The sequence below is a fragment of the Balaenoptera ricei genome, chromosome 3, assembly GCF_028023285.1.
Source record: "Balaenoptera ricei isolate mBalRic1 chromosome 3, mBalRic1.hap2, whole genome shotgun sequence".
Classification (NCBI taxonomy): Eukaryota; Metazoa; Chordata; class Mammalia; order Artiodactyla; family Balaenopteridae; genus Balaenoptera; species Balaenoptera ricei.
In genome coordinates, this window is record NC_082641.1 from 106096751 (window position 1) to 106108832 (window position 12082).

General features: G+C 42.3%; 1 protein-coding gene across 11 annotated transcripts in view; it reads left to right on the plus strand.

Moving 5' to 3' along the window:
- MEGF10 (multiple EGF like domains 10) overlaps window positions 1–12082 on the plus strand; it is a 364824-nt gene that overhangs the window by 208216 nt on the left and 144526 nt on the right. For 2 of the 11 annotated variants that reach the window (XM_059916984.1, XM_059916989.1), the window contains one exon: window positions 11281–11370. The exons of 8 other annotated variants lie outside the window; for them this stretch is intronic. The gene's annotated coding sequence lies outside the window, so the exon portion shown is untranslated. Of the gene's footprint in view, window positions 1–1804; window positions 2026–11280; window positions 11371–12082 lie in introns of those variants that run through there. One more of the 11 variants, XM_059916991.1, reaches the window with a different exon arrangement.

The following is a 12082-nucleotide window of genomic DNA, read 5'->3' on the forward strand; positions in this document are numbered from 1 at the left end:
TAGATAACTAGTGGGAAGCAGCCGCATAGCACAGGGAGATCAGCTCGGTGCTTTGTGACCACCTAGAGGGGTGGGATGGGGAGGGTGGGAGGGAGGGAGATGCAAGAGGGAAGAGAAATGGGAACATATTGTATATGTATAACTGATTCACTTTGTTATAAAGCAGAAGCTAACACACCATTGTAAGGCAATTATACTTCAATAAAGATGTTTAAAAAAAAAAAATCAAAGGAAGTAGAGCAACCAGGTTTCATAAAGCATAAAGCAGGGTAGCTTTGGGGAATAAATGCCGTGACCTAATGGCCAATCTCTAGAACACTGTCAAATGGATCAATCAACTCTAGATTTATTCCTCCGTGTGTTGCTCTGATCAAACTTAGGATTCGTGGCAGAGAAGGTCTGAGGGGACTAGCTTAGCTCAGGTGCCCACTCTTGGATCCGGAAAAGCTGGACCATCCTGATTGACTTTCCCATCCAGACCGCCCTGAGTGTGGCAGGGTGGTCCCCCAAGAAAAATGAAGGTACTGTTAACCGGAAGAAGGGGTGATGATACCTGGTAAACAAACAAGCAAACAAACAGAAACAGTCTCCCCTTGTTTGTGTCCAGGGGTGAAAACTTACCCCAAGGTCATGAAGAGGATGGTGAGGGGCTTCAAACATATATGTTCATTGATTCCATTCAAGCGTAACTTTGAGCATGGACTGTTTGCCAGGTGCTGTTATTGACTGGGGTCGCATATGCATTTGAGGTCTCCCTAAAAAGAAAGAGTTCGTATTAATGTAAGGAACAGAAAGAAGCCTGGTAGGAGTGGCTTATCTGGCGTGAATATGGAGCACTAGCCTTTTGGGGAGGATGGGGGAGGATAGAATTCAGCTTAACATTAAAAAAAAACAACAACTTTCCACAAATAAGAAGGTTGTATCTTCTTGGGTGGTTCGCACGCAGGGTAATTCGTAAGTGAGAGCAAGGTGATCAGCCAGAGAAGTAGATTCTAGAATTCACGTCTCGCCCAACACACAGATGGGGAAAAAGCCTTTTCATCGTTTTAACTTTGCGTCTTTGGGTTTCCCGGGGCCTCCCCGGCGAGTCGGCAGAGGGAGCCATTCCCCAACAAATCTCCGCGCGGGGCCTCCGCGGGTCTGGAGGGATTTTCCTGCGGGTCCTTGGAGTTCTCTCTCTGCCCAGCCTCGGTAAAGTGGGCCCCCTCCGTCCCCCGCCCCCCAACTCCTCGCCCAACCTCTCCAACCACTTTGTTGCCGCAGCGCACACCCTTCTACCGCTAGGTCACTCCTCCCTTCTCTGTCCCACGGTTTCGCTCCTTCCCTGGCACCGCTGGGGCGTGCCGTCCACTCCATCTGGTCGCTCGGTTGCTGTCCCCAACCCTCCACTCCTCGTAGAGGGTCTAGAACACCTCCGGGGACTTTGACACTGGGGCATTGAGAGTGAGTCGGGACGCAGACGGGCACTCCCTCCGCCGCCTCTAGGTTCACCCCCACGCGGTGACCCCAAGGTTTGCCAGTTTAGTAGCCAGACTATTGGCGGAGTCGCCTCGGCGCGGTGGAAGCCTCTCAGGACAGGGGCGACCGGCGATCGGGCGCAGGAGTCGGGCCAGGAGGATCCTGCCGGTCACACTAGGGACTGCGCGCGGCGCCGAGGACGCCCCCCTCCAGCGGTCACTGCCCCGGCGGCAGCAGCTGCAGCAGTGGCAACTGCTCGCATCCCGGGCCCGGCTCGGGTTACTCCCCTCCTCCTTCAGCATCTCTGGCCAGACGGAGAAAACCTTACTTAAGTTTGCAACGAGTACTTTCCCCGTGCGCAAAACTGGGGGTCTGGAAACGCGCAGAGACCCGCCTCCTTTCCCGTGCGTCTCCCTCTTTGAGCCTTAACCAAGACTTCCAAGTATCGCTCTCTTCTGGGACGCTGCTTGGAGGCTAACTGCGCTGTTTGGAACAGATTTTGCTTCTCCGCTGGCGTTGCGTGAAAACCAGGGGGAAAGGGTTGCACTGCGAATCTCAGGATCGCGGGTAAGAGTTGGGCAAACTCCGTTCTGGCAGCCGCTGGACCTTGGCCGGACGCTGGATGGTTTCTTATGGGCGAGGGCACATTTTCCCTAACCAGGATACCCCGGGTGCCCCGTGAGGTGGGATGAGACGGGCTCAGTCTGACTTGTTTACTTGTCTCAAGGGTTTATTGTTAGTGTTTGGATTTGGTTTTGTTACTTGGGGCTGGGTAGGAACTTCTTGGAGTATTTTTCATGAGGAAATGCCCCCGTTACGCATTTTATTTTGCATAATTTCTGCCCTTGTATTTCCTTGTTTGTGTTGCTTCTGTGTTGACCGGTGTCATAGCTGGGTGTAGGGAGGTTTGGGGAGAATGAGTCTGAGAATGAAAAGCAGTTTCGGCGGGGCTCTTGCTTTCAGATCGGCTTTACTTCTCTGGGATCTTGTTTTCTAAACTTCTCTTTCTCCGGGACTTGATATTCAGATTGTGCGGTCAGACGCGGGGAGGCTTCCTCTTACTGCGCTCTCAGTGTCCTTTAGGGGCGTCAGGATCACAGGCTGGGTGACTTAAACTGAAGGAGTCTCTTATTTGTTTGAATACCTGGCACCTCAGGGAATGTTGGGAAGGGCGGTTCTTCCAGCCATAGTTACCATGGAAAGATCTATCTCCTATTGGTCTTTTAAAGTCCTTTCATCTAGAACTTTTACCCCTGGTTTAGGGAAATATTTTGTCTTTATTTTTCTTTCTGGAAATAAGAATGATACCACGGAGTAGATGAAATGTAGTGATATCTTTGATACTTCTTTAGAAAATATCCCCACATGAGGACCCAGATTCTTCAGGGGAAAGTTGAAGTTTGAGATTTTGTTAGCCCTAAAGTCCTCAGGCAGTGATATCCATGCTATCCCAAGGCAGAGGAAAATGCCATTTCTTCTTGGCTCTTCTGGCCTTTCTCCTTTATATTCTGAGTCTCACTTTGTGTATGGTCTTCCCAACTAAAGATGCTTCATTCCTTATGGATGAAAAGACTGGGACCGGATCATTTTCCTGATGTGAATGCTCCAAGAGGTCCGCTTGCACGGTACTTTTTGCTGTGCTGCTCTGAGGTCAAAGAGTTCAACAGAGGGGTTGCTCTGGGACCAGGGGGCCTGGGGGCAACTGTCAACTCTGCCACTTTCCAGTTGTGTGATTTTGGATGTTACTTAACCTCTCTCTCCTCATCTACAAAATCAGAATAATAACAATGCTTACGCCAGAAGGTCGTCCAAAGGATTAAATGAGTGGATGTATGTGGAGTGCTAACAAGCCTGTCAGATAGTAAGCACATATTAGCTATTATTATTATTATTAGCGTCATCATCATTATTATTCTAACATTATTAACATGTTGTATCGTGATGATATAGTTTTTGTTAGCTGTCATTAAGTGTTAGCTATTCTTCCTATTTGAATGGACTTTGAAAGCTGTGCTCATGTGGGCTTCACTCCCACCTAGAATGTGATGTATTGTCAAACTTTGCTCAGACGTGGTGTTTGTATTGCTTTCTGCTAGGGACCCTTCAGAGGAAAGAACAGTGCATGTGGCAGGGCTGGGATTTGTAGAGGAGGGGTCATGGTTGGGTGCCAAATGGTGCTTGGGACAGGCTAGCAGGTGGGAAATCTACAGTCAGTTTACAGCCTGTAAACTACATTGCCTTAGAAGCTCCTTGCATTACTATACCTCCTTTAACCTATTTTTTTTAGAGGTTAATCATTTGTTCAATAAATGTTTATTAAGCATCTATTACAGTTCAAGCACTGTATATTATTTAAATTCCTTGGCTATATTTAAATTATTATTTATATTAATTATTTAAATTCCTTGGCTTCATTTTAGAAATGGATATGCACAAATATTTGGTTTATGCCCATCCCTCTCCCCAGACACACACACACATCAAGTTTAGGGCTTCACGTGGCACTAGCACTCTATAAATTAAATCCCCAACACTTTTTAGCTCTAATGATTTCAATACCTGTTAAAATCAAGAGCATGTATCACTGAGGAATTGAACAAAATATTCAGTATAACCTCTAGCAGGGCACTTCTCCTATCAGCTTCATCATGTGTGGGGAGGTAGGGAAAGAGCTGGATAACCTCTGGTGTTCCTTCTGGCTCTAACATTCTTAAATTAGCCTTAGTTCATTGGTGGTTGTTTTTGAATGTCATTTTTTTCTTTTAACATTTGTTTTAGGTACATATATTATGTCACATCATTGCATGTCAGTCAAAGTGAGTAATGACACTGATAATTAATAAAAAAGGAAAGGCATTTAGCTCTGCTTGTGTTTCATCAGCTATTCTGAGACTTTGATGTATATCAGAAATATGGAGCGGGGCTTATTAAAAGTATTAGATGAAGCTGTGAGAAACTGCCAAAATTTGACCATTTTTGACCTAGGTAAAATGGCGATTTCATGTATAATAGTTCTACCTAATATAAATCCTAGCCACCTCTGCTTGGATTCAGGTGCAATAAGTCTTGGGCGAGATTTGAAAAGTCTGCAGTTTTACAAGTTCCCCAGATGGTTCTAATGCAAACCCAAGTCACAAGCTCATTTAGCAGCAGCGGATTTACCTTCCTTGTGATTGTTTAATAGCATATATCTAAAACACAAATCTGATTGTGTCATTCCCTTATTTAATAATCTTTGGCAGCTCCCCAGATGGTAAGCATCAGTGTCACCTGGGTGCTTATTGAAAATGCAGATTCTGGAGCTTCATCCCAGATGTAAGGGCCAGAAATCTGCACTTGAGCAGATCCCCAAATGAATCTGAGGTGACTTCAAATCACATTTGGAGAAACACTGGCTTACAGCATAAAGCCAAACCTCCTAACATGATACACAAGACCAGCTTCACATATAATCTTCCCTGGATTGTTTCTCTGCTTCCCTGTTCTCCAGCCTTTCAGCCCCACTGACGTTGATCTTGTTACTGTTCCTTAAAGAATACACTGCCTCTTTCACTCCTCCCGGACCTGGCTGTGTACGCTGTTCCCTCTGCAGGAAATGTCTTTGTTCCTCTTTTTGGTCTAACCAACTTCTTACTACCTAGTCATCCTTCAAGATGCAGTTCAGTTAAGACCTCCTCTCTGAAGCTTTTCCTAGTTCGCTCACATAAACGGTGGTATCTCATGTGATTCCTATTCTGCTTTGTGGATTGCTTTAATATAGCATCTATCATACTGTTATCAACTATGTTATGTTACCTGAATTTTCCTCCAACTGATTGGTGAGTTTATCATTTCTTATTCTGAGCCTTTATTCCAATGGCTGGCACAGGGTAGTTACATAATAAATGCCTAAAGAATGTGGAGAAAGAATGAATGAATGAATGCAGTTGACTTTTTCTTAGCACACAAAGTGTTTGGGACAGTCACTATGTACATACTAAGGGTTGTGGAGAAGCCATTCAAGAATTTACAATTTGGCTAGACAGAGTCTACAAAGTTAATAACACAGATTGAAAAAGGACAAAATAGAATATCCTAAGAAGACTTATGAAACACCAGATGCCGCGGAATTAATGTTACATGTTCAACACTGTGGCAGCACTACAAGAGCTGAGTTTATCATACCTTTGGGATAGTTTTGGTTGTGAATGACAGTGTCAGGGCACTGTAATGGTTTACCCTGTGCTTTTTAGTTTATAAAATATCTTTGCATCTTTTTTTGTATTTGATCAAAGACATGGTGACTGGTTCAATATTGTTTTTCCTACTTGAGTACAGGATGCAGTCCTAAAAATAGGTCCAAAGATTGTCCAAAAGCCTACATGTTACAGGGAATGCTGGTCCTAGAGAAACAAGTATATTATAAATTTATAATTATATCTTGCCATTTAGACACAGTATTCAGTATTTACTTCTTTCTTTAATTTTTCTTTCTTTAAATGTTCTATAATTTTGATATTTCTTCCTATTTGAACCCCAGTTGACCTGTTCAAGTTAAATAAGTTTCTGGTTCAGGCTAAAGATTTGCTGTTTTGGCATATCTAATAAATTCCATCTTTGTTTCACATATTAAGTTTATGAGACAAAGTCTTCTTATAATTATGATTAGGTTTTTAATTTTTTCATTTTCCACTTATATTTTTTGTAATCATGGAAATATGCAATACTATTTGAACAAGTGAACAAATTGCAGGGTAATGACAAAGATAACGATGCTTCAAAAATTGAACTTTTAGCTCATGGGCAGCTCCACCATAAAATAAACAACAAAACAGTGTTCTTTCATAGGCTGAAGTAAGAGAGTTCCAATGACATAGAGCAGGAAGGTAGCAGTATCAATGAATGAAGTACAAACATCCAGTTTGTTTGGACTTCAAACAAAGCAATATTAAGAACAAACTCTGCTCTCATTTTCTCAAGGATGTGTACCCAGTATTTCATTTTAAAAATTAGCTTAGCTTTAAGAATTAACACAAGATTCATCGGGTTCTGTTGATTTGTCTTCTTTTTCAATTGTTTCCAGTATGAACTTTTTCTAGCTTAATTTAAGCTTGCATCTGGCTGTACTTTTGTTGTCTCTTAAATAATCTCCTAATCTCTTGATTTACTCATTCATTCGTTTATTCTCTCTCTCTGAATTTCCCAAGATTTTACATTTGTCTCTTGTCTCTCTTTTTTCCCCAATTTAAGATTATTTTTCACTGTAATCATTCTAACTCTTTTAAAAAATAGTTATTGCAGAAGATTAATTTATAGCAATTAATAAAAGGATCACTCACATTATGACGAAAAAAAAAGATGCAAACCAATGTTATTTTCCTTGATACAACTTTATTTGTAAAACTGCAGGTCACCATCTGGATGCTGTTTGATGATGCGTACTTTGTGCAATTAGCCAGTCTGGAAAGTGTGAATGTGATAATATATCCTGTTGTTATAGATGTTCATTACTAGTGATTTTTCTTGTTTCAGTTCCAGTGATTTATACTCTCAGATAAAGAAACTATGTAAAGCACTTTAACCACCTCAATTTCCTGCTTAGAGGGCAATAAATTGTACCCTTTCCCTCATCCAAGACAAAGAAAAAAGTATTTTAGTATAGAAAGCCTCATCTTGATACATACATGTGAAGGATATCAGCATCTGTTAAAAACCTCTTATCTTTGGGAGCAAGGAGGCCCCATCTAGAGGGTGACTGAATGCCGAGTCCTGAACATCTTGGCCAAGCCAGCTGAGCTGCACAGATTGGGTTTGTTCTAAAACCTTACCACAGGTGATCATTCCCATGATGGAACTTTTAAATACCTTTGGTAAAGAATCATGCTTGTCTGTCTTTTTTTTTTAAAAAAATAATTTTTGGTGACAAATTGAAAATCAAACCCCACAAATTCAGTTTGTTTCACACAGAACAAAATAAAAGTATGAAATCTTTGTTTTGGGTCCAGGGGATTAATTCTACAATCAAAATGAAAAATTTCAAATATCTACCCCCACTGATATTTTGAGAAGGTTACTTTATTATTTTTTCGGACAAGGAATCGTGACAAGATGTGACTTTTGCTCTTTAAGAAAGTAATTGGTGTGAGTTTTATTTTGGCTCCATCAGATATGTATTTGGTGTATAGGGCATAGGGATAAATACTGTGTGGAATTACCAAGATACTTGCCTTAAAAAAACAGATTAAAAAAAAAAATACAAGTGACTGTGTAAGGCTGAGTGTAACCAGGGCCAGGTGGATAGTTCTGAGAGCCGCTCTGAGGGCTCATCCTAGAGAGAAGTCTCTGTTCACCAGCGGTTTCCTGGCAGTGTAGGGCCTTGAAGGAGAGAGGATTTGAGTACATGAGGCATTTAAGACAGGGGAATGCAAACACAGGGCTGCAGGAATTTGCAAGACATCTTTAAGCAAGTTACTAAACCATTCCATAGGAGTAATGAGTTAACATTTGAGAATTGTTTTATGACAGCCACACCCGGGGCTATAGGACTAGATTCTGCCTGTGCCCACAGCACTAATGTGTTTTAAAGGAGCCTCTCATATTACACTGCTATTATTCTATTATATAAACCCAATGTGGTTTGGGGAACCCAACTGAGAGTCAAGTAAAAAATTGAGTCCCCGTTCCATGAGAAGGTGTGAAATGAGAAAACTGTTATTTCTTTCAACCACTATGGTGCTTCTTAGGGGTGTGGATGGAGACAGGACTCCTGTTTCTTCTAGCATCATCCGAATCTGAATTCATATTTTCCTTTAAGAGGTTTAGAGACGATCTTGCCATGCTACTCTACCGTCTTTTTTAGCGTAAGGTCATCCGTCCAACCATGGATTTCGCTTCATTTCTCCTTCACTTCATACACTATCATCAAACATTCAACTCTGAGTGGCTTTTAAGGCTTAGGACAATGAAGTTCACATCTTGAAACTTAGCGCTAAATATTCAACATGCTTGTTTTTTGACAGCCATCTGTGCATCCCACCACTGGAACTTTCTCACCGTCCATCGTTTTCTGAAGCCTCTGCCAGGTTGCTACAGCACCTCCTTTTATTCTCCCTGTACCTCCCTCTTTTTGCTCACTGCTGACCCCACCCCCAAATTCCTATTATCTTCTCAACAGCCATTATTATTTAAAAAAAATTTCCTGTCTCATTCCCCACATTCCTTGGTGCCCTCATCTTTCTCACCTCTCTTCTCCCAGATGTTTTCCCTCACACGAAGATTGGATAACCACGGTATAACGTATTTGCCCTTTCAATATCCCCCCACCTCCTGTACATCCCGTGAACAGATAGGTGTGCAAAATCAGGTCATCAGCAAGGTTAGAAATGCTCGAGGCCTCTGCTTTCAAACTTCAGGGGCATAAGAATCACTGGCAGATACTGGCTCACCTCTAATGATTTTGATTCAGTAGGTGTGCAGTGGGGACCAGGGATGTATATTTTTTAGTATATGTGCTGCTGAAGTGAGCACTGGGGACGGGTATCTTTGACAAGGTATTATTCTGACACAGATGGTCCATGGTTGCACTAATAATTCTTGTTAGGGCTATATCACTCCATTCAGAAGACATGAATTTTGTTTCCTTTTCTTTTCTCTTTTCCTTTCCTTTCGTTTCTAATTTTTAGTAACTTGGTCGGAGGGGGTCAGAGAGAATAGCTGGTCTGTGAGAGACTGTGCCTCTCCGTCTCTGCTTGGAGGGACAATGGCTGTAACACAACGCTGTTCATGTGACAGCCGGAGAAAGGGGCCCATTGTTCGGGGCTTGGCTGATGCTCCATTCCACTGCGGTCAGTCATCCAACTGAGCTTGGTAGCCCCAAGGAAACAGACACACTTGAATCAGAGAGACAAAGAAAGGAGGTCAAGGCCTTTCACAGTTAAACTGCTTGCAGCAATGTGTCAGAGGTAGGATTTGGGAAGGAAAAAAGTAATTTTGTGGAAGCATCATTAATCTGCGGGTTTTGGGGAGCATGAGACACAGCATTAAAGGGACACAAGTCTGTTAGAACTCCCAGTTGATCTTTGGCCAAAGAAGAGTTGTTTCCTACTATGCCCAGTGACTTATCTTATGGAAAGGCTTTACTATTGATTTTAAAAATAAAAAAGATCTCCCTCAGTCCATGATAGGCAAAGGTACCTTTCTCAGCCTCTTTTCCCCAGGTTCATCAAAAACAAGTATCTGATCTGAAAGCTGGCCTAAATCAAGGCCTGTGATCTCAGAGAACGATTCTTTGTTCCGTGGTGTGGTCTCCAGGTATACGATATATTAAAAATTTCCTTCCAAATCTAGACTCAGGTATCAGTTTAGAAGCTGAGAATTTTTTGAGGTTGTAATACAGTTAAATGCATCAGAAAGTTACTGATATATTTGGACAGTTATAAGGTTGGGGGACTCCCCAGGTGTCATGTAGATACCAATCCTCACCCCCAACTTCCAAACTAGATTCTAGCCCTGGAGGGAAAGGGTTGTAAACTTTCTGTAAAGATCTAATCCAGAGCCCAACAATTGGCTACATTCTTTGCATCAGAAGAAGATTCAAATTCAAGGTCATAGCCTCAGTAAAGGTCACGGACTTTTCACACAGGATTGTTCTTTTAGCCTGATTACTCCGTTTATGAAAAAGTTTGTCATTCATTCAGCCTTTGCCTCTGGGTTCCTTTTAAAGGGAAACTTAGTCCCTTGTTCCTGTGGACATTTGTAGGTGGCTATGTTTTTTTTTTTCTCTTCTGCAAATTAGGCACAGAGTGCAGCCTTGGGTTAAGCCAAATGGGAAAAGCCTTCCCTGGATGTAATGGGTTATGGAGAGCCCATTTACACAGTGTCAGGCAGCTAGTGCTCATTGGCCGTAGGAATCCTTTTGTCTCTGAGGTAAGAGGTTTTCTGACTGGGCCTATCAGGCTAAAGGAGGTTTGTACCCAGGAGAAGGCAATACATGATTTGCTTGAGGTCACTTAGAGCTTCTTGTCATTGAGTCCATCACTGCACCTTGATTACAGACTATCATTGTAAGTCCATTAAGGGAGGAGAAGCAAGTGGATTGCAGAGAGGCAAGTGGCTTATTTATTCATATGTTTCCACTCCCCCTGCCCCCTTGCAGTTTGTTTATACTTTACTAAGTGGATATTTGGTTTTACCAGTGATAGAGATGCCTTTGAAGTGGAGAAGTGCAGGTGGCAGAAGAATTGTGTTCAACAGGCTCCTGATTACTTCATTAATTTTCAATTCGTTGTCATTAGGCCTGTTCATTTGGCTCCATTCCTGTGATTTGGAGAGGCTCGCCCCTCGGTGCTGTGAGGGATGAGTAGTACTGTGTTCTGCCTGAAGTTCTGTGTAGATGCAGCTTGTGTTGAAAAAATAGGGCAGGGATATGATGTCTTTCACTGTGGTCGTTCAGGTCCCACATTTAATGCTAAATGCACTTTTAGGCATAGGATGCTTGCTGGGACTTATTTTTGTGTCAGGATTAAAGCCCTGGCCAAGGAGGGTTTCTGGGATGCTTATATTGTTCTGTTTAATCTGGGGGCTGATTAAATGGGTGTGTTCGTCTGGTGAAAATGTATTGAGCTGTTTAATTTTGATGTGTATACATTTTTGGTATATATTTTATACTTCAATTAAAAGTTTGAAAAAAAATTTAAAGCATGATGTTTAATATAGAATTAAAACTGTAGCAGTGATGGAAAACAATAAACTCTGAGCACCCCAGCTGTCACAAAATTTGGGTCTTGCTGGGGCTAAGAGGGCCTGGAGCTTTAAATATCTTTGAATTTGCCCTTACTTCCATAGCCAGAAGAGCTGCGTGTCAGAAAGCAATGGACCAGCACCATCATATTTGATTGTTCTACTTTTCCAGGCAGCAAATCCAGTGCCTAAAAGGTCAGTGGTGTCAGCAGAGCCCCACTCTTCATAATCTAAAACAAAAGTGCCCCTCCAAGTTGATCAACTAGTGAATTTTCTCCTTCCCACTCTCCACCCTCCTCCTGTTCACTGTAATCTGTCAGGAAAAATCAGAGAACAACTCTGGGTCATGGATGTTTTTCTGAATCTTTAGATGGCATCTCTCCTGAAGTCTAATATTGGACTGCTATTATTTTCTTTTTTCTTTCATTTTTCTAACTGGGAGAAAGTGAGATGAGGTGTGGGGTCTTTGTCTCATCTCTCTCACTTATTTCAGCCATCACTTCCTGAGCTCCACAATGAGCTCCAGGAGCAATACCTGTGAAGGTGGAACGGCCCTATAAGCAAAAACAATGCTTCTGACACATGGGCGACCTGTGATCCTTTTTCTATCTAGAGGACATCATTCATCATCAGTGTGGGTCATTGTACCTATAGAACATCCTAGCTTGCTGTTACCATATGGAGCTGGTAGACTCAAATGGAGACAATAGGAGCGTTTTTTGGTTTCCTAAAGGAAAATTTGGAGTTCTTCACTTTGAAATGATTCTAGCACAGCTGTGAGAGGTCTGAGGAACCTTCTGTACACTTCCTTTGGGCATTGGACTTAAAGGTTAACTGTTGATTTACACAAACACATGTGATTTAAAGTCATGAGCTAGGAGACAAGATTTTGATGGTCTGGGTCTAC